This window comes from Neltuma alba, unplaced genomic scaffold, assembly GCF_004799145.2.
Source record: "Neltuma alba isolate B1F8T4 unplaced genomic scaffold, ASM479914v2 tig00011576_pilon, whole genome shotgun sequence".
NCBI classification, from domain to species: Eukaryota; Viridiplantae; Streptophyta; class Magnoliopsida; order Fabales; family Fabaceae; genus Neltuma; species Neltuma alba.
The window spans coordinates 371,926-394,964 of record NW_021636230.1 but is presented as its reverse complement, the minus strand read 5'-3'; the positions used below and the strand labels follow the sequence as shown (position 1 = coordinate 394,964).

The 23,039-nt window shown below is 36.3% G+C and overlaps 1 long non-coding RNA gene across 1 annotated transcript; it reads right to left on the bottom strand.

Moving 5' to 3' along the window:
• Positions 1–3,207: 3,207 nt before the first annotated feature.
• LOC114715126 (uncharacterized) lies at positions 3,208–21,963 on the bottom strand. The gene is made up of 3 exons (XR_003737523.1): positions 21,953–21,963; positions 16,987–16,990; positions 3,208–3,288 (listed from the first exon to the last, which is right to left on the bottom strand). It is a non-coding gene; the product is annotated as an uncharacterized LOC114715126 (long non-coding RNA).
• Between the last annotated feature and the right edge of the window lie 1,076 nt (positions 21,964–23,039).

Genomic DNA, 23,039 nt, shown 5'->3' with positions numbered 1-23,039 from the left:
CATACCCTGAGAGGGGTACGTTCACCTGTTCCTCCAACATACCTCAAATCCATCCCAAACACCAAGATCAAGATTAAATCACTAATCTATCCTCAAAAATCAACCAAAAGAGGTTATTAAAACCCAATAAAAACTCAGGATGTTACAATTACCTCTCGCCAGAGCAAGGAAAAACAAACCAACAACACGGCCTCGTGCACCAACAAGGCTCACAACCGGTCTACACAAGCACACAAACACACAACCATCATGTATTAGCTTTCAACTAATAATGTGGCCAAAACAACAATTGGGGACACAAAATTCCTATCTCCCATCAAAACTCTACCCAACTCAAAGGGTATAACTATCAAGGCAACACTTCATGGTCATACCAATCCATTAAAACCTTAATTCCTTTCCAAACATCAATTAAAATTCATAACCTCAAGGACCCACTATAGGAATTCAACACCCAAACATCCTATTGGAACAATTGAAGTCTTAACAACATTCTAAACCTATTAAACATCCAATTTAACCCTCCTTAACATAACCCAAATCACAAAACTCAAAATCAATCTCCATATTGTCATCTTCAATCACAAACCTCCCAATCTCATAAACCCTAGCTCCAAAAACTCAAAGTTTTTCAAATCCAAGAAAACTAAACTGATTAAATACTTAGACTAACCCAAAGCAATGAATTAAACTCAAAACAATCGGTCAAAAACCTCAATTCCATAACAACCTAGAAAACTCTAGGGTTTCACCATAAATCCTTAGAAATTCCAAGAAAGAAGATAGATTAGAGGTTAAAAAGCACTTACTTGAGGTAATGGATCCTTAGAAATGCCCCCTCCAAGCCAAAATACCGAAACCCTAGCAGAGCCTCTCTCTCTACCTCAGATTTTTCTAATTTTCACACAACTGAACCCTCCAGCGATTATATAGATTCGTGACCTTTTGCCATGGCGAACTCCAATCTTCGCCGCAGCGAACTAATCCCGAGAGGGATTACTCGCCTGAAAACCTGACTTCGCCGTGGTGAACTCCAATCTTCGTTGCGGTGAAAGCTTCCCGAGAGGAAACTCTCGCTCGCCTAGAAAATCTTCGCCGCAGCATACCCCTACCTTCGTCGCGGCGAAACCTTCCCGAGAGGGAAACCTTGCTCACCTGAACTGTTGGAAATTGTGCCTTAGGGGCCAATCATTATGTTATGAACATTATTGATTTATGAATCTATTAATTATGTTATCATATTATTTGCATGTTTACTGTGATGACTATCCTTGGATAACTCATGATTTATCCTAAATGTCCCTGGTCGGTCATCTATGTGGGAGCAGAGATGAAATAAGACCAGTATGACTTTAAAGATATATAGAGATATAAATTAAAGTCATAGGCACATGTAAGAGTACAAGGTGTTGGACCGACCCGCTATGAGAGAGCTACATGGGTTAAGTCATAAGCTTCTCTCATATACAAACCATGTCACTATGCCCTTTGACCTGAGATCATCATGGATTCCTATATGAGAAACGCTCAACTTTGACCTAGTCAAAATTCACTTTTGACTGAGTGATCATAAAGACTATGTTCAGGCTTAGTGGTTTTTCATGCGGAGGAATGTGAATGGTCAAGATGGAATTTGTCCCTCACATTCATAGAGAGATATTACTGGGCCCCTTGATGAGTGAGTTTGAGAAATGTATGGTCATACTATAATGGAAAGGTAGTTCCATTTCTATACTCAGACTACTCAGGGATCGAGAAAGTAACGGTCATGAATAGGAGGATGACGTTCTCCATGCCTCATCCATGACCAAAATGTTGTGTGACAAAAGGGACATGATGTGGTTGTATGAAAGGTTACATCGTTCAACGATCCTCATATGATTTGGGTAGTCGTGATGTCTTGCTAGAGACTACTTACGACTTGTGAGTCATTATAATTAATGGCCCACTGCCAACTTCATATGGGCCTACAGGGTCGCACACAAAATAGCCCAACACGAGTTATGATGTCCAGATTCATTGAATCTAAGATATGTCTAGATTCAATGAATAATATATGGTGGACGTGTATATATATATACAAATTCGTATATATATATTATATAAATATAAGAGATATTAATTGTTAGATTTAATTTATAAGGATAAATTAGATCTATGTAAATTAATTCCGTCATATCTTTATTTTAAATTAAATAAATAGGTGAATTAAATCTATGAGACGGATTTAATATAAACCGTATTTATTTAATGGTTCTCTTATCTGATTAGGCAATATTTGATATTGCATTAATTTCGGAATTAATTTATGATTAATTCCGAAATTAAATATCATTCATAATACCTATAGCATCCTATATATTTGATATTAGGAGCTAGGGTTTTAGTAAGTGAGAGGGCGAAAGCTTGCAGATAAGAGACAGCCAAAAATAGAGAGAGAGGAGGACGGACTCTTTGAAAAACCCTAGACGGACAAAGAGGTGCTAGCACGTCGTTCGTGACTGGAGAGCTATTCGTGTGGATATCGGTAGAGGAAGCCGACCGGAGTTGTCGACTTCGAACGACAAAGGAGGCGAGCAGAGGCATCCTGAACGGCGGAATCATTAAGCCACCAAGAAATTGAACAAAGAAGGTAATGCTTCTTACTACTTGACTTAAACACGATTGGTAGATCCGAGCAAGGGATTGAAATTTTTTTAAATTTATTTTTCGTCGCGCGTCTTTCAATTCCCTTCATGAACAACTTCACCGCGGCGTCCCTATGACTTTGCCGTGGCCAAACCTGCCCAAAAGACAATCCCCCTTGGAACTCCCAGTTCGCCGCAGCGAATATGTTCACCTATTCCTCCAACATACCTCAAATCCAACCCAAACACCAAGATCAACATTAAATGGCTAATCTATCCTCAAAATCAACCAAAAGAGGTTATCAAAACCCGATAAAACTCAGGATGTTACAGAAGGCATTGAACGACCAACCTTAGCTTGCTATTCACTCATACCATTTGACAATTTAGTGACGTAAGAAGTCAAATTGGAAGTTCTAGTTTTCATTGCTCCATCCTACTCTTTAGGGCTGCAAATCTAGCTTTAGGTTTAGCTTCAGACTTAGACATATACTCACTCATTGAGTCTTCAAGAGAACCACTCATCATCCTTAGACTGCAGTTGCTGTGCGATAGATATGGCTCTAGAGGATTCTTCTTGTATCCCTCCATAGTAAGATTGCCCTTGAGGAACCATATTCCCTTGAAACCCTTCTTGAACTTGCCTATTGTCACCTCTTCCCTATCAGAGATTCAGATCATCTTTCCACCTTTTATTATATGTATTTGAGTATGGGTTCCATTGCTTAGATTGATTGGCCCTTCCTTGATACATGGCAGAAACCTCCTCATATTTATGAGGGCAAGTAGCAGAGATGTGCATAACAAAGTTACAATGCTCATAATTAGGTGCAGTCATCTCCATGGAATTAGGATTCTAAGTGTCAACAGGGAGAGTGTGAGATGTAAGTTTATTTAGCTGCATAGTCAAAGCAACAATTTGAGAAGTAAATGTGTCTAATTCAAGAATATAGATTGAAGAAAGATTAGCATGCATTGCATTAACATTTTTAGACTCCCTGATACTATAATTTTGATGTTTCAAGGCCATTTTCTTGATAAGTTCCCATGCCTCCTCAGCAATTAAATCAATGAGAGAATCCCCTGAAGCAGCATCCAACATCCCCTTGTCTTGGGTCTTAAGTCCATCATAAAAGTATTGGACTAACTGCTTACATAGAATCTGACGATGCGGACATCTAGAAAGCAAGTCTTGAAAATGGTTCCAATAGTCATAAAGTGATTCATCATAGTCTTGCTTTGTAGAGTAGATCTCTTTTCTCAGCATAGAAGTCTGAGAAGCGGGGAAATACTTCTCTAAGAATGCTTTTCTGAGGTTGTTCTAGTTATGGTAGGTATCTGCCATATGCCTAGGCAAGCTCATATACCATTCTCAGGCTTTACCCTCCAGAGACAAATAGAATACCTTTTTAAAAACCTTATCCAGACTAGCCCCGACCAGTTTCATGCTAGAGCATACTATAGAGAGAGATTTTCAGATGATTGTACGGGTCCTTACCTATCAAGATATAGAATTTAGGCAAAGAATTAAGCAGTGGGCCTTTAATCTCAAAATTGACATCAACATTACGGCATGCAACATTAAAAGGATCATAATTTGCATCAAAAGTAGTATGGTTCGTCTTCTAGGATTACCTCCATTATTCTGACCTGCTCTATTATGTTTACCATTATGTCCATTGCTCCCTCTATCATTACCACCATTGGGATTATTATTACCATTAGGGTTGTTAACAATTTCCATTATATCACCTAAGTCAACCACCAAATCTAAACTAACTGAATTGCCTAGTTCAACCTCAGGATCACTAGACGCACTGTATTCACTAGAAGACAAGTTAAACTCGTGTGAAAGATTTTTCCTCTTCAATTATAATCTCACTAGTCCTTTCTACCCTTTCATCTTGTCCAACTTCCCTTAAAGAACTTTGAAGCTCAAGATTGAAAGGAACTAGGGTTTTAGACCTACCCCTTCTTGGCATAAACAATTAAACAACTAGAAGCAAAAACATATGAATGCAATGCAAGTGTCTAAATCTATATGCAAAGCAAAGCAAAATCAAGATATTTGTGTTGTATTTTTTAAAAATTTTCTATGCAAATGAAAGAAATGCTATGAAAAACCAAAAACAAATGTAACTACTCATTGTTCCTCCTCTGGTCGCTCACACTGAATCCTCTTTTGCCTTTAAGCTCCTTCCTCCATCGCCGTTTGCTACTATTATGTTCGCGTCTCTATTCACTGTTTCTGTCCAGCGCCCACTCTCTTCAAACTGATGATAATATGAATTATTAGGGTAGGAGCAAAATGCAGCGTTTTGCTCCTGCCTTTTTCACTATTTATTTTTTTAATTGATTTTTTAATATATTTTTCTTCTCCTTTTTTTATTTTTAAATCTACCAAAAACCTGCAATCACAATTCAAGAATAAGGTAGTATTAATTGTCCTTAAAAATCAATTAATCACAATTATGATAATTTTACCCCTATTATGCACTAATTCAAGTTAAAGCATTCTAATATAAATTATACTCCGTAACGCAATTAAGGACCAATAATAATGACAAAAACCCACCAAGAATATATGAAATGCATATAAAAACATAGGTTTGTCATGAGGCTTGTGTACGTGGGATTGGCTTGAAGTCAGATAATGAAGAAGAAGACGGTGGGAAATTACAGCAAGGCTAATAATTCCGACAATTGCTATAAAAGACCACAACATTATTGATGCTATAATGAAACTCAAGAAGAGCATAGAATGGAAAATACAGTGATAGGATTATGAAATTAGCTTCTTTTTTGGGGAATCAAATACTAATAATTGAGCGATGAAGTAGCAAAGTTTAGATAGGAGTATGAAGGAGAGAAAACATCCCAAAAATTGAATATATTTTAATATGAAAAGTAAAGTTGAAAAACACATGTTGTAGAAATTGCTTCTTTTAGGGTTGTGCAAAAACCCTATAGTCTGATATGGCTCAGTCTAACCAGAACAAACTAGATCTAGTCTAGCCCAGAAAAAATTGGCCCAAGGCAAAATTGGATCAGACTGATCTTGTCAGGTTGGATTGAACAGGGGACTAAGCCCACAAACCAATTGGCCCGGTCTAATCTACCCAAGTTTTTTTAACTTTTAACTATTATTTATATAATTTTAATTTGTTATAATTTTCCTATATAATTTTTTTTGTTCAATTCAAATAATCAAGACTTACCTATTTTTTAAGGTTTGGGCTTAAAAATCAGGAATTGACCACCCGTTCCATTTATATGTCTATAACTATGATAATGACCTTGCATGTGCTTGTCCAAAACATGACTTCAAGACACTATCATGATCACTCGCTAATAAAAGCTCTGACACAATATAAAATGATACTATGCTCTTACCTTCTAATTAATTTTTTTTTTTTGTGCTCATTACTTCTCAAACCATAACTCCTCTGACTCTAACATAATAAAGCACACAAGTTTAAGTTGCTATTGGTAAAAACACTACAAAAAAATCACTTTCAATGACAACTTTCAACGGTAACAAAAAAAGTCGACCCTGAAAGTATGACTTTCAGTGGCGACTTTTATTGTCACTACCGAAAGTGGGACTTTTTAGTGGCAACATCAAAGTCACTGCTGAATGTAGGACTTTCTATGGCAACTACATGTGGTCACCACTAAAAGGTTTAACATTTGGTGGCGACAAAAAATGTCACCATTAAAAGTACTTTCTACGGTGACAAAATGTCGCCACTGAAAGTATGTTTCAGCGGTGACATTTTAGTCGCCATTGAAAGTATTTTTCAAATTTCTTTTATTAGTTTTATTAAAGGTTATTATATTTATATTGTAATTATTTTTATTGACATAATTAAGTATAAATAACCAAAAGATTTTTTTAATGTATTATTGTGTTTGGGGGAGAGTTAGAGAGAGATAATGTAGTGAGTGAGAGAGAATGGAGGAGATAGAATAGGTGGGGTATGTATGAGATAGAGATGTTATAATTATATATCTAAGACAGAATTAAGAATGTGTGTGAGGAATGGGGTGCAAGCATACATGAGAGAGAGATGTACATTTGAGAGATTAGGAAAGATGGGAAGGTAGGGAGAGATAGAGTGTGAGAGAAAGATGTAATATGTAATTAAAATATAATTGAAAGTGAGATGGTGTGTGTGAGAGGAATGCATTATAATTGAAAGGGATAGCATAGTTAAGTTTATGAGGGAGAGATGATTATAGTTAAATTAGTGTGAGTGTACTGTGGCAATTTTTTTTGTCGCCGCTGAATATATGACCTTCAGTGGTGATGTTATCACTGAAGGGTTCACTTTCAACAATGACTTTCTAATGTCACCGCTGAAGGTCTCACTTTTAGCGGTGACTTTCTAATGTCGCCGCTGAAAGTATAATCTAATAATATATATTTTATTTTACAAAAATAATAAACAAATTCAATTCAGCTCAATGGCAAGAAGATTGGACATGCAAGGAGAAGGTCACGAGTTTGAACCTTGAAGAAGATACATTTAAGGTGAAAAATATTTGGGCGGTGATATGGTAGCAAGACAATAACATGGCATGAGAGTGGTGATGTGGCAATGACGTGGAGGAGCCGACGATGATGTGGAGGTGGCTAGTGATGATGTGGTGACCGGCAGCAATGACGTGGCACCGGTGGTGATGACGTGGCATCTGGTCGGTGATGATGTGGCGACCGACAGTGATGACGTGATGCCGATGGTAATGATGTGGCATCAGTAAAAACCACTTTTTCTAGGTCATCACTTTTTGTGACGGCAAAAAAGTCACTTTTGGCGGCGACAGTTAAGTTCTCTTACCAGTGACAAAAAAGTTGCTGCCCACTGAAAGTGTCTTTCAACGGTAACCTTTTTGTCGCCGCTGAAAGTTTTCAACCACGGTCGCTACGGCAATAACTTTCAGTGGCGATTTCAGCGGCGAATTTTATACTTTTAACTGTAACTTTTTGTACTCGTTGAAAGTTAATTTTTTTGTAGTGAAAGAATGAGAAGTTTTAAGAAAGGCGAAACCAGAAAGAAGATCCCTATTGATACATTTAGCATATCATGAGAATTCTAATACCAAGATAACTAAAGAAATGCCATTGTCATGAAAAAATCATGCTAGTTTTTATATTGATTGTCTTTTTTCTATTATAAAAGGTATTCCTGTCATTTACTCTATTTCTCGATTTTTATGTTCAAACATCTTCTTTTTTTTTTAATTTTTTCTTCATATTAAAGATGCAAATTAGTTTTGAAAAAATTTCGTTTCCTTTTTTCAATTTGAATTCCCATTCACTTTCTCATTTTCATAAAGAACTTCTTTTATTATACCAAATAGGCAAACAAGACATCACTAAGAAACTTCCTTCAAAACACAGCTTTACAAGTCTTGCAACAAAAACTAAACATACTAAATGACAAAAAAGAACCCATAAATAAGCCCTTACAAAATACGCATGTAAAAGACTCAATAAAAAGCCAAAGCTTTAATCAAGAAGGAGAATTTTTAAACCATAAAATTTGTCTAGGTATGCTGTAGAAGTGAGTAATATCTTGCAACCTATGTGATCTACACCATATGGAATCCCTATCTTACCCAATTCAAGTCTGTTGTAGAGGTTACAGATTACAATAAGAATATTGTGCTTGTTCTAAATCCTACGAATCAATTCTTTGGCTCTTTCTTCCTTCGACATGTGATTAAAAGTAAACCCTAATTGACATGCAACATCCTCTTGAATCTTCCTCACATCAAGATATTTGGTTACCTTTGCTGTCACAACTATGCCAAACAGTTGGCCTCTTTCAACTCTTCTGTAGACTCTTTAAAGCAATGTGTCTTTGATCTCATCATCTGAGCCATAAACTTCGATTGAGTATTTGGAACAACGACTTCATCCATAACATTTCCTAGAATTTGTTGTCTCAATTCTAAAGGACCAATAGCATTGTAATTAGACACGCTCCCATATGCTTGTTGCCAAAGGGGGTAAAAATCACCCAAAATATCAATACCATCAGAATTGAACATCATTGTTTCTAGTACTGTGCAACGAGCTTTGTTCTGGTTCTTGTCTTGTGATTGAGGCTTATGTATCTGGGATTTGCTTGAAGTGAGATAATGATGAAGAAGGATAATAATTCTGGCAATAATTACTGCCACCGTCCTCATTTTATCTTGCAATGATCTGAGAATTTACTACCACACAAGCAATTCATTAGGAGCAGAAAATAAAAATGTGGCAAAAGAGGAATACCTTTCTCAGGGAGATCAACTGGGGAAGACTGAAAGGGCTGTTGTTGGGCTTCAAGAAAATAGCTTCTTTTTTATACCATTCAATCTCCTTTGTGTGAAAAAAGTGAAGGAGTTTAGATAGGCACTACAAAAAAATTCACTTTCAGCAACGACTTTCGATAGTGACAAAAAAAGTCGACACTGAAAGTATGACTTTCAGTAGCGACTTTTATTGTCGCCGCTAAAAGTGGGACTTTTTAGCAGTGACATGAAAGTCGCCGTTAAATGTAGGACTTTCTACAGTGACTATATGTGGTCATCGCTAAAAGGTACAACATTCGACAGCTACAAAAAATGTTGCTGCTCAAAGTATGACTTTCAGAGGTGACATTTTTTTGTCACTGCTAAAAGTACTTTCAGCGGCGACATTTTGTTGTCATAGAAAATACCTTCAGTGTTGACACAAGCTAGTCATCACTGAAAGTACTTTCCGCAGCAACAAAATGTCACCGTTGAAACATACTTTCAGCATTTTTTAGATTTCTTTTATTATTTTTATTAAAATTTATTATATTTATATCATAATTGTTTTTATTGATATAATTAACTCTAAATAACTAAAGCTTTTTTTTTATGTATTATTGTGTTAGGGGGAGAGTTAGAGAGAGATAATGTAGTGAGTGACAGAGAAAGTAGGAGGTAGAAAGTTATAATTATATATGTAAGATAGAATTAAGAATGTGTGTGAGGAATGGGGTGCAAGTATACATGAGAGAGAGATGCACGTTTGAGAGATAAGGAAAGATGGGAAGGTAGTGAGAGATAGAGTGTGTGAGAGAGAGATGTAACATGTAATTAAAATATAATTGAAACTGAGATGGTGTGTGAGAGAGAAATGCATTATAATTGAAAGGGATAGCATAGTTAAGTTTATGAGGGAGAGATGATTATAATTAAATTAGTGTGAGTGTACTTAAATGAGTGATAATATTTGATGATGAAGATTTGCATGAGAAAGATGAGCGAAAAATAATATAATCAAAGGGGATAATATAATTAGATGAGTACAAATTTCAAATGAACAAATTTAGACTTGATTTCTTATTGTTATTAAAAGATCACGATCATGTGATCCCATTTAAAATAATTTGAAAAGGTAATAAAAATGTTATAGTTTAGATATATGAATCAATATAGTATAAATATATAAATGAATTCGAATAAACTATTCATTTTGCTCTTTCAAATATTATGACTTTTTGATTGATGGTGATTAACTCTAAGTAACTAAGGACAACGTAGCTACTTAATAAAAAATTATCAAACACATAATAAAAAATTTCACCTGTTCTAATCTTAGTAAAATACTACATTTGATCTTTAATATAAGAGCTCATTTAACTTTTATTTTGATCCTACATATAAGACCCTAATTCACTTAGTCTTTTATATTTATTCATTTTTTTCCTAGATAGTCCTTGTAATAATTGTAGTTCTAGTCAATATACTTGATTAGCAAGGATATTTTATGAAAGATAACATATATTTATTACAAATAACTAACTTAACTAATTTTCTTAACGTACTCAAATTAGTTAACTAGCTCTTATATTAAGGATCAAAAGTAGTAAAATACTGCTATATCTCAAATATATCTCATTTGACCATAGATTATGTATTTATTATATATTATACCTCATTTATTTTATTATATATATATTTTTGCTGAATTTTATTTTATATATTATGGACGTAATTAAGTTGATTTGAAATTTGATTATATAATTTATCATTTTAATGCTAAGTATGATTTTTTACAATAAGAGTTTCGTTTATTATTTACTTTTGACATATATGCTGATAAATTAAATTAATTAAAATTCTAATTTTTTCATTAAAGTAAACGTTTAATTTTATATTTAGATGTGTGTGAAAAATCATATCCCTTCGCAGAATTCACATGTTCCCTCCATTCACAAAGGTAAATCGTATTTTCCCTCCACAAATTTCACAGATTCCCTCTCTTTAGGGCCTTTTATCCAATTTCCTTCTTTTAAAAAATTACTTTAACATCTTAAGGTTTATTTCACTTATAAAAACCTCTTCACCTCACATTGTCTGCCGCTCGAGGTGAGGTGCCTCCACGCCTCCTCCTCCTCCTCCATTCCGCCTCCTAGCTCAGACCAAATCGCACTTGAATTTGAAGGTTTTGAGACTGGGATTGTGGGCCTCCCGTTCATGTTCTCATCCTCATTCACATTCTTAGGTTCCTCTTTGGCATTCAAATGCTATTGTGTTCCCTCGACGTCCTCCTTTCCCGTCTTCGGTGTTTAGATCCATTAGTGGGTAGCTTCTTGGCATTCTATATCTTGTTTCCATCTTCTAGTTCAGACTCCCTTTAAGATCTCATTCTATTTGTGGGTTATCTTTTATTTTCAAGTTTCAGATCTCTTTTTTGACTATTGTATACAGGTCTTTGAAATATTTTGGCTAGTATTTTCTTTTCTGGATGTCAAATGTTTTAAGTAATTTCTTTTGTGGAGGTTTCCTCATGGCTAGAATTAGAGTTATCGGTGTATTTGAGTCCCTGTTTAACAAGTATGGCGGCTGCAGATTACTATACAATCACATTTTGATGCTTTGCTTGGTTTTTTGGATGTTTATGTTCTGCAAGGGGTGTTAGGAAACTTGTTTCCTTTTTTTGTTATTCAAGCTTCCATACAAAAATTTCAAAACCAGGAAATAAATAAATATATTTGGACTATCAGAGCTGAATAGAGGTTCCTAGGTGGGTGAATTTATTGTAGTTTAATTTGCTTTATTCTCTTACTATTTTGATTTGGCGCCTCAGGTTTCCTGAATGACATTCAAGTATAATAATCTAACAACTCAAACAGCTTACATAAACTTTATGGCCTATATTCTATATTATGATGCTCATTCTGTTTTGACTTAAAAGCATAATGGATGATGTTAGAGAAGATAAAAAACATGGCATTGAATAGAACCTGTAAAAAAATTTGCCTCTAATCTTCAGCATATTATTAACGGTATAAAAAATCATACTTCTCAGAATTTTTTGCATGTTTTAAAGGATGAGAACACTAAATTAAAAATCTATTGTCTTTGGGCTATTAGGCTTTGCCAAACTAGTTTTTCCGTTATAAAGAGGAAGGGGAAATGGATTGTACATAAATATTATAAAAAGGGCAATGGAAACTATGATACTAATGAAAATTTGGTCTATTGGATTTTAATAAAATGTTATATAGGTGAAGGTTAAGTTGATGCAATTATATATATTATTTTTATAATTTTTCTATTCATATAAAAAAATGATATTTTGTGTCTTATTTATGTTCTATTTCTATCTATTCCTTTCTCTCAATGCTTATGAGTATTGCTCATATCTATACATGTGCACTTTAATTTTGCAAAATAGTTAGCTATGAGTAAAGTTGATTTATGCTTGTTATTCTTTTTTCTGAGTACTGCTTAGAAGGGGGTAAGCAGTTTTGGAAAGAAGTTAATCATGAATAAGGTTGATATTTATGCTTGTTATTTTATTTCTCAAAGATTGCTTTTAAGGGAAAAAGTATTTAGTTTATTGTTGTCGATTGGAACATTAAGTATTGCTTCATGTATATTTCGTATGGATTTTATATATTATAATGTTTGTGATTTTTATTTATTCATTAGCTAATTTATGGCTCAATTTTTTTTCTCTACAGTGACATTCAGTTTGCTGTGACCTGAGCTTTGACCACTTGTGAACCCAAACAATAATTCTGGATAGTTTAGCAATTTAGGAGATTTAATATTTGTTAGGATTATCTTTATTGATGCATTTATCTTTTAATTGTATAATTGTTGTACTCTCTTTAATGAAATTTAATTATTTTTATGATTGTAAAAAATTATGTGAATATTGTATTTGATATATTATTAATATTAATGGCTAATTCTCTATTGTGATTTTAATTTAGTTATTCGTTATTTTATTTTGATATTTATTAAAAAAAATATATTTTAAATTTAACCATTTAATTTATATATTTTAAAATATTTTTTATTTTCAATGGCGACAAGGTAACCTTTAGCGGTGACAATTTAGTTGCCACTGAAAGTAAATTCAATAATTTAATTTATAATTTATATATTTTAAAAAAATTACTTTCAGTGGCAACTTAATTGTCGCCGCTAAAGGTAACATTCAGCGACAATATTAATAGTCGTTGCTGAAGGTAGCCTTTAAAATGTTGCTGCTGAAGGTGGTGATTTATTGTTGCCATTGAAAGTATATTTTTGGTAGCAACTTAATTTTTAGTGGCAACATTTTTTAGTTTTAAAAAGTCACTGTTGAAACTATACTTTCGGCGGTGACTTTTTTTGTCACGGCTAATAAGTATTAGCGACAGTCGTTGCAGCAACGACTTGGTAATGACTCTTTGTGGCCGCTAAAAACTTTTAGCGGTGACTTTTTGATTTTCGGTGGTGACTTTTGTCGCTGCTCAAAATCTTTTTTTTTTTTGTAGTGAGGGGTGGTGGAGAGAAAGATCCTAGAAATTGGAATGCAGCTTCGTGATTATATTTTAATGTGAGAAGTAAAGTTGAAGACTTTGCAGAAAGTGCTTTATTTATTATGTGAGATGAGAGATGATGCTTTGACTGGGAAATTGGCTGGGAAGAGTTTGCTTTCTGTCTTCGTTTTTTGTAAAATTCATTTCATTCCAAATTTGTTTCCTTTACCACCATTAGCATTCTTTTTTTTTTCACTAGAATTGCACTCAATATTAGAAACAATATATTTAAACAAGAAAAGTAAGTTGGCTATGGTATACAGGCCCCGAAATTGTATTTCACTATTTTAAGAATTAATTTATAATGAATGCTGTAACCAAGTCTTGTATGATAATTAGTAACTACCACCTGATCAGCATTGATTAAATGATTTTTCTTGAATGAGAGAATTCATTAAAAAAAATAATATTTACAAGAGATTAATGTAAGGAAAGAGGTAGAAAGAACGCAAAACATAGTCATATGATAGCCTGAGCTTTCCTAATATGATCCGCCCATGCAAGGGCTTCATTGACTAAGCGATAAGCCTCTATTTTCTCTCTACAAAAAAGATAGCGATTCCTAGTGCTCTATGGCTTCCAGCAAATTACGCCAAAGAGGGTACTCTAATGAGAGGCTCCTTCTAAGTTCACTTGGAACCAGTCCTCGAAAGGACGTGCCAAAAACACATTGAGCTTGCCTGACAGGACGACTAACTTCCAACAGTCAAGTGCAAGAAAGCAGGCCCTAAAGATGTGTTTCAGATCTTCAGTGTGATTTCCACAAACTCTGCAGGTTTCGTTAAAAGCCATATGTCTTCTTACTCTTTCCTTATTGGTTAAGATTTTTTCTCTTATTGCAAGCCAGAGGAAGGTACGTATTCTCTGTGGTCCCAGCCATGTCTATGCTAAGCTCCATTTTTGTCTGTCTTTGCTCCATCATGTGAATCTAGGAACTGATAAGCAAAACTAACTGAAAAGTCTTTTGTGCCATTAACTGACCATGAGACAGTGTCAAGCCCGTTCCCTACTGTTAAGGGGCTGACTTGCTCAATTTGTTCTGTTACCTCGTTCAGAAACAGATTAATAAATTTGCTCCATTTCCAGTGCCCTTGGCTGTTAACATACCACCTTAAGTTTCTTTGTAGTGTGTCTTCAGGGAGGGGTGCAAAAGCAAGATTCTTCAATGGTCCCAAATCACCTACCCAGAAATCCATCCAAAACTGGATCCTATTCCCATCACCAATTTTCCACTTCATGCCTGCTTCAACATCTTGCCAAATATTAAACATGCTCCGCCATAGGTGAAAGGCATTGCGAGGTGGGTCCTGCGGCATTCCTTTGTATTGCCATCCATATTTGGCCCTTAATATTTGCATCCAAAGTAGTTCCGACCTTGTTATAACAGTTTGGCCAATTTTTATCAGAAAAGCTACATTTTGACTTGTCAGGTTCTGCACGCCACATCCTCCACTATGCTTAGGCTGGAAGAGCTCATTCCTTTTAATGGGATGGATTGCCTTTTGGGTGCTAGTAGTACCCCAAATGAAGTCTTGAATGAGGTTTTGGACTTTGTTACATGTACCTAGAGGTAGCTTTATAGATTGCATAGCATACATGGGGATAGAGGAGAGAACGGACTGGGCTATTATGATTCTTCTGGCATGTGTTAGCATCTTTGCCTTCTAGCCTGAGAGTTTTCTTTGAACTTTCTCCACAATATACTTATAAGTTTCTTGGGACATTCTTTTATGCAGCAATGGGACACCTAAGTAGAAGCCAAGGTTGTATGTTTTTTGAACCCCCAATCTTGAACAAACATTATTGGCCTCCTGCACTGGAACATTTTTGGAGGAAAAAAAATCCTTGTCTTAGTTATGCTAACACTATGACCCGACGAGGTACAGAAGTCTCCAAGCATTTTATGGATTAGTTCAACTTGCTTGCCAAAAAGAGGTGGGACAGGGGTGGTCCTTATCGCACCATTCTTATCAGTTTCCATGTTCCCCTATTAACTTCCTTGGTTATTACCTGTGAAAGTCTCTCCATATAGAGAACAAAAATGTAAGGTCATCCGTAAAAAAGAGGTGGGACAGGGGTGGTCCTTGTCGCACCATTCTTATCGGTTTCCATGTTTCCCTGTTAACTTCCTTGGTTATTACTGTGAAAGTCTCTCTATGTAGAGAACAAAAATCTAAGGTAATAGAGGGTCTCCCTATCAAATTCCCCTCTGCGGCTTGAAAGCTTCTTGAGTTTTCCCATTCCAGATGACTTGTATTGAAGAAGTGGTAATGCACTTCATAATGAGTTGTATTAACCTTTCTGGAAGCTGCGTATCCTTGAGGGTATCTTCAATAAAATCCCACCTCAAGCGGTCAAAAGCTTTTTCCAGGTCCACTTTAATTCCCATCTACCCCTTTTTCCCTGTCTTCCTCCACATAGAGTGTATGACTTCCTGTGCTATTATGATGTTGTCTGTAATGAGTTAGCCTTTTATGAAGCTTGATTGGTACAGTGAAGCCAAGATGGTTATAGTAGTTTAAGTCTGTTGGCTATAATCTTGGTGATTAATTTATAGATTGTGGTACATAGACTTATTGCCCTGAACTCCTTGAGTGTTTGTGGATGGTCTACTTTGGGGATTAAAGCAATCAGAGTTCGGTTAAGGGAGGGGTCTATTTCTTCACCAGCAAAAATTGCTTGTATTTCTTCAAAGATAGAGGTCCCAACAATGCTCCATTGAGTTTGGAAGAAATGGGCATGTACCCTATCGGCTCCAGGAGATTTAAGGGGGTTCATATCAAAGAGAACAGCTCTTGTTTCACTTAGAGTGACTGGAATATCAAGCAAGTGCAGGAGCGAGTTAGCAATGGGAGGGAACAGACCTTCATAGTTACACTTTAGAGAGGGCCCCATTCCTTGCGCATACAGAGTTTGATAATAATTTGCAGCCATGTCCCCAAGCTGTTGCTGGTTAGAGATCCACATACCTACTTTATTTTTCAGCATCAGGATGTTATTTTTTCATCTTTGATGAGCGCTTTAGTGTGGTAATTTTTGATGTTGCAATCCCCTTTGTTGATCCACTAACTTCTTAATTTCTGGAGCCAGAGGATTTATTCGTGAGTGCAGACACTTCGTACTCAGCTAGGAGTATACGTTCTATAGTGAGAAGACGGTGGGAGCAGGGGTTGCCCTCAAGCACCATTTGTATACCACCGATCTATCGTTTTTTTTTTTGCCCCAAGTGTCCAAAGGTTTCTTTGTTCCATAATTGGGCATTTTCCATGAAGTGGGCTATGTTATTAGCCAAGGAAACATCAGGTTGCTAGGATTGCCTGACTAAGTTGCTAAAATCTGAGTATTGGGCCCAACAGGCAAGATAGTGATATGGGGTGTTAATGGAATGGGCTTCTTCTATTGTTTTGATGAGAATCGAATGGTGGTCACTTAGGATTCTGGGAAAATGGAGTACCTGAGTGTTAGGCTGGTCCAGGATCCATTTATTATTGGCCATTACTCAATCGAGCCGAACTAACAAATCTCGCCTTTGCCAGGTATATTTTGGGCCCATAAAGCCTAAGTCTAGTAAATCGGCTTTATCCAGGAAGTTTCTGAAGGTAGAGCATCCTGCTCATGCTCTGTTTGTTCCCCTTCCTTTCCTCAACAGCTAAGGTAGCATTAAAGTCACCTGCAAGGATCTATGGCTCTCCTTCTTGCACACCAAGTCTAAGAAGGTCCTCCCATAAGTAGCTTCTAAACATAGGGTTGGGGCTTCCGTAGATTGCTATAAAGAAGAACTTTTAGTTTTGCACCCTGCCTTAGACCATGACATGAACAAATTGTTTATTATTAGCGAGAGGTGCAACAGTGATTCTAGAGTTCCACAAAATCTAAAGACCACCAAAGAATCCTGACGCTTCTACTCGATGTGAGTGAGTGTACCCAATTTTTTGAATTACTCGATCATCATTAATTCTAGAGATTCTAGGTTTTACAAGGATGACTATATCAAGCTTGTAGTCATTTAACAAGGTTTTAAGAGCTCTATGGAAATGAGTTGATGCTGCCCCTTGGCAGTTCCAGACAAAGATGGAAGGGATCATAGTAACTGGTGGTCTTTCTCGGATCTCTCTGAGGCCAAGTCCTCTTCAAAGCTTGTCTCTGTCACCTCAATAAATGAAATATCTCCGTCAGAGGTTAGGGATGTTCCTAATGCCTCTGCCAATGCTTTCGTGAGTTCCTCCGATGGGGTACCTATTGCATCCTTAACTTTGGGTTTAAAGGCTTTGACCTTGATGTTACTTTGTAATTTAAACCTAACCTTTGAAGGACTCTTGTCGGGGGGCTTAGGCAACAAGTTTTCCTTCCTTATTTGGAGGGACTTGGTTTTTAGGGGGCCAGTTCAGTGTCTCTAGGCCGTTTCCCATAGACTAGCTTAAGGGCATATCGTGGGTCCGTGATTGCTACAACTGTATAGTTATCTTTATCTAGGTTCGTGGATATATACATTGCTTCGTATGCTGGGGAGTCAAAGATTGATTCTTTAGGGGTTTCAGTATGATCAGGGTTCTTTAAACTAGCCATTCTATCAGGCCTTTTCCCTTTTGTAGAAGTTGATTTGACCCCGCCCTCTCTCCTACTAGCTCGTTTATGCTCTTGTAGTTGGCTAACCGATGACTTTTCCACATTTCCTTTCACCGTTAGGTTTCAATTCTGACGTAATCCTGTGTCCTGTGAGGTTGCTAGGATGTTGAACTGGTTGCTTTCTCGTCTACTGCTCTTCTCTAACTGCATTCTGTCACTGCGATTTGTTCTCCAAGATCGAGAAGGCATATGCATTCGGGCACCGTAAGGGTGTGCTTCACGTGCCCTATCAATGTCTCACTCGAGGTGGTCTCCTCTGACTGAGCTGGATTTACCAGTGGGCAACCGGTTTCCAGGTGTCTATAGCGCCCACATTAATAGCATATTATGGGGAGACCTTCATATTCCACTCTTTAGGTTACACCAACTAGTTTCAGTATTGACACCAGCAGCTTGGTAAGGTCCAGTTTAACAGTAAGTCGTGCAAACCTTGCTTTCTCAACTCCTTCTGTGTTGTAATCAATTCTCAACACTTGCCCTATCACCCCTCTAATCGCCCTCAACACACTCTTATGGTAGTAATGATAGGGGAGTCTCGGTAGTCAGATCCATCTGAAAACCTATTTAATATCCAGATTGGTCAAGGAGAGGGTTGGTTCCCATAGATGGACAATGAGATAATGCCCTAGCACCACCCAAGGACCTCCCAGCATGGCCACTTGATAATTTGCATGGTTTTGAAATTTTACCATATGGCAACTGCCTTCAAGTTCAGTGAGCTTGATGGTACCTGTCAGTTTCCACATGACCATTAGTTTCCCAAAAAGGATATCTTACCTGATGTATCTTCCTAGAAGCTTGACCACCACGGCTAGTTCTACACATTTAGCCATGAGATCCTTGACTCTTTGCGAGAAGGTGTCAAAGGTATGAGTCCTTCATTATCAATCAGGATATCTTCTTGCATTACTTCTACATCTTGCGGGGGTCTGGGTCCATGACAGCCTGATTTAGTCCCCCCCGGTAGCTTATCCTTTAAGGAAGGCATGTGTCCAGCTTTCTTTGAGGGAATCTTCACAAAGGTATCCTCAGCTTCCATCATGTTAGAATGCTCATCTTGAAAGAGCTGGCGTTGCAGTCCATGTCTCTCTTGCCTATCTTGCTCTGTGGGATTGGCCTCTTCAGTATCCATTTCTGTTATAGCTTCCTTCTTGTCTCTTATTTTAACTTTCTTCTTTATTCTTGCATCTTCTGTACTAGGGGTTTGTTCCCCTTTCTCCTTTAGCTGGACAGCAACTTGCTGTTCCATTCCAAATGGATAAGTGATACGCTTTCACTCTCCTCCACAGTTCACAAAGAGTGTACTGCAGAAAATTTTTCTTCCCTCCGCCGCATTGGGCAATGGAGGTCTCTCACTTGTCATTTTCTCCACCATAGTGGGCAGCCAAAGAAAGGGTTGACACAATTCCCAAGTCAGTGCAACCACCAGAAACTCTCGATCCTCCTCCCTTCCTTCTTTACCCCCACACTTCCCATTGATTAAATGATTTTAATGTACTGTTCTGGCAAGGAAAACTTATTCAGCAAATAAGTGGTGGTATGGAGTTATTATTTTAGAGAGACCAGTAGAACTAACAATAATGTTGAAGGTTTTAGTGACAAACTCAATTATTTTTATATATTTTGATATCTTTTATATGGGTTTTGTCAACTTAATTAGTCCTTTTGACCTTAATTAATTGTTAATTGATTTAATATGTTTTACTTTGGATTATTATTTTATAGAGGCAAAATTGTCATTTTTTGGTTTAATTGTGACTAATTGATTTTTAAGGATAATTAATGCTATCTTAGTCTTGAATTTTGATTGCAGGTTTTTGGACAATTAAAAAATAAAAAATAAAAAAATATGAAGAAAAGAAAAATAAATAAATAAATAAATAAGAAAAAAATAATATAATAAGGGGGCAAAACGTTGCATGTTGCCCCAACCTAATATGCTAATAATCATCATCTAAAGGGAGGTGTACACACACGCACACGAGCTGGACAAAAGAAGCAGAACAAGGCTGGTGGCGGAAAAAGAAAGGCCGAACAGGGAGCAACGTAAAGAGAAACAGGAGCGGCAAACCAGAGAGAAAAACAGCAAACAGAGTGAGCAAGAGGAGACAACGCGAGAGTGAAGCAAACGTGGAGGCACTATTCAAGTCTTCTTCTTCTTCACTGAATCTCCTGGTAGCAGAGAGATTGTGACAGGCACAATAAACCAACAGAACAACAGTGATGTAGGCAAACAGAAACTTGACGGTGTCATTCTCCATCAACGCTTGCACTATTTCGTCACTGTCATTGATATCTTTACCAAGTTCTCTATGGAACCTTGTAGCAGATCTTTGATTACAGCAATTCTTATGGCAATCCATGGCTAACTTCATAATGCTCTAATTCAACAACAATGGCAGGAGCTCGGATCATCAAATGGGAGTTTTAGTTATTTTAATTTCCTGTTCAACAATTGTTTAACAATCCCTAGGTCTTAGGATAGTTATTCTGATTATTGAAAAATTTGTATTGTTTAATTTGATTATATTTGGAGATTATTGTGACTAGCTTATTGTTTAGCATTTGACATTGGGTTGTTTATAGTTTTAATTTCAATTATAATGCTGTGGTTATGACGTTTGTATTGATTTCAGAGTTAATATATTGTGATTTTTTGAGGTAGCTTGGAATCTTGGATCATATTGTCTCTTGCTAGCTTTAATTCTATTGTTTTGGATTTAAGAATTTTAATTAAGCATTGGTTTTTAGCATCCTTAATTCTATTTTACTACTCTGGTTGCAGTTAGTAAATTTGGATTTTGGAAAAATATTTTGACAGTTTGAGGTGGCTCAGTTGTTGGATTAAAAGTTTAATTATAATTCTTAATTCATTGTTTTAACTCCCACATCTTTTAGAGTGATGATTGCCTGCGTTGTTGAATTGGAGGATTGATTATTATCATTGTTATTTGTGTGTTTCATTTTCATTTCTTTAATCTTCATTCATTTTAATCATTTTTATATAAAAACAAAAAAAGTATTTTAATTTCAATTTAATTCATGGTGTTTGATTAGAAATTGTCAAATCAGAAATCTTTTTTTATAGTTTAGGTTGCTTGCATTTATTTATTAGGATTTAATTTCGTTTTCAGCTCCTCAAAGTGAATGCGACCTGGATTGCGCACTATATTATATTAATTCGGTTAATTTTTGGAGTAACCCTAAAGCGATAAATTAAGGGTAATTATCTTTAAGTGGCGCCGTTAGCGAGGCGCCAAGAAATTGGTTCCCTAGTAATTAAGTGTCAAGTAACCTTGATTGGGGTTCATTTGTTGAGCATTTTTAGTTTTCATTTTTGTTCGTTTTTGCACTTTTTTTTAGTAGTTTGTATTTGTTTCTTTTGATTTTTCATAGCACTCCTTTCATTTGCCAAAAAAAATTCAAAAAATACAACTAAATATCTTGATTTTTTATTCATTTGCATTTTTCTTTTTCACTTTCATTTTAGCTCTTGCATTTTTATTACACATGCACTGCATTCATCTTTTTTTTTTTTTTTTGCTTAATTGCTTCTGGTTAGTTGATTGTTTATGCCAAGAAAGGGTAGGTCTAAAACCCTGTTCCTTCCAATCCTAAGCTTTAGAGTTCTTTAAGTGAAGTTAGACAAGACCAAAGGGTAGAAAGGACTAGTGAGGTTGAACTAGACAATTTAACTGGTCTAGATTTGGTGGTTGACTTAGGTGACATAATGGAAACTAATAACAATCCCAATGGTGATAATGGTAGAGGGGGCAATAGACATAATGGGAAACATGATAAAGTAGGAGAGAATAATGGAGGCAACCCTAGGAGAAAAACCATTAGGGAAGCCACTACTTCTGATGCGAATTATGATCCTTTTAATGTTGCATGCCCTAATATTGATGTTAATTTTGAGATTAAAGGTCCACTGCTTAATTCTTTGCCTAAATTCTATGGTTTGACAGGTGAAGACCCGTACAATCATCTAAAATCTCTCTCTATGGTATGTTCTAGCATGAAGCCGGTCGAGGCTAGTCTGGATGAGGTTCTTTGGAAGGTATTCCACTTGTCTCTGGAGGGCAAATCGCAAGAATGGTATATGAGCTTGCCTAGGCATATGGCGGATGCCTCTAATAACTGGAACAATCTCAGAAAGGCATTCTTAGAGAAGTATTTCCCTACTTCTTGGACTTTCACATTGAGAAAAAAGATCTACTCTATGAAGCAAGACTATGATGAGTCACTTTATGACTACTAGAACCGTTTTCAAAACTTGCTTTCTATATGTCCACGCCATCAGATTCCAGATGAACAGTTAGTCCAATACTTTTATGATGGACTTAAGACCCAAGACAAGGGGATGTTGGATGCTGCTTCTAGGGGTTCTATTATTAATTTAACTGTTGAGGAGACACGGGAACTTATCAAGAAAATGGCCTTGAACAATCAACAATATAACATCAGGGAGTCTAAAAATGTCAATGCAATGCATCCTAATCCTTCTTCAGTCCATATTCCTCAATTGGACATATTTACTTCTCAAATTGCTGCTTTGACTACATAGTTGAATAAGCTTGCATCTCATACTCCTCTTGTTAACACTCGGAATCCTAATTCTATGGAGATGACTGCACCTAGTTGCGAGCATTGTAATTCTGTTGTGCACATCTCTGCTACTTGCCCTCACAAATGTGCGGAAGTTTCTGCCATGTATTAAGAAAGGGTCAATCAATCCAAGCAATGGAACCCATACTCAAATACATATAATGAAGGGTGGAAAGCTCATCCGAATCTCCGATAGGAAGGAGGTGACAATAGGCAAGTTCAAGAAGGGTTTCAAGGGAATATGGTTTCTCAAGGGCAATCTTACTATGGAGGGTTACAAGGAAAATCCTCTAGAGCCATGTCTACCCCACAGCAACCACAATCGAAGGATGATGAG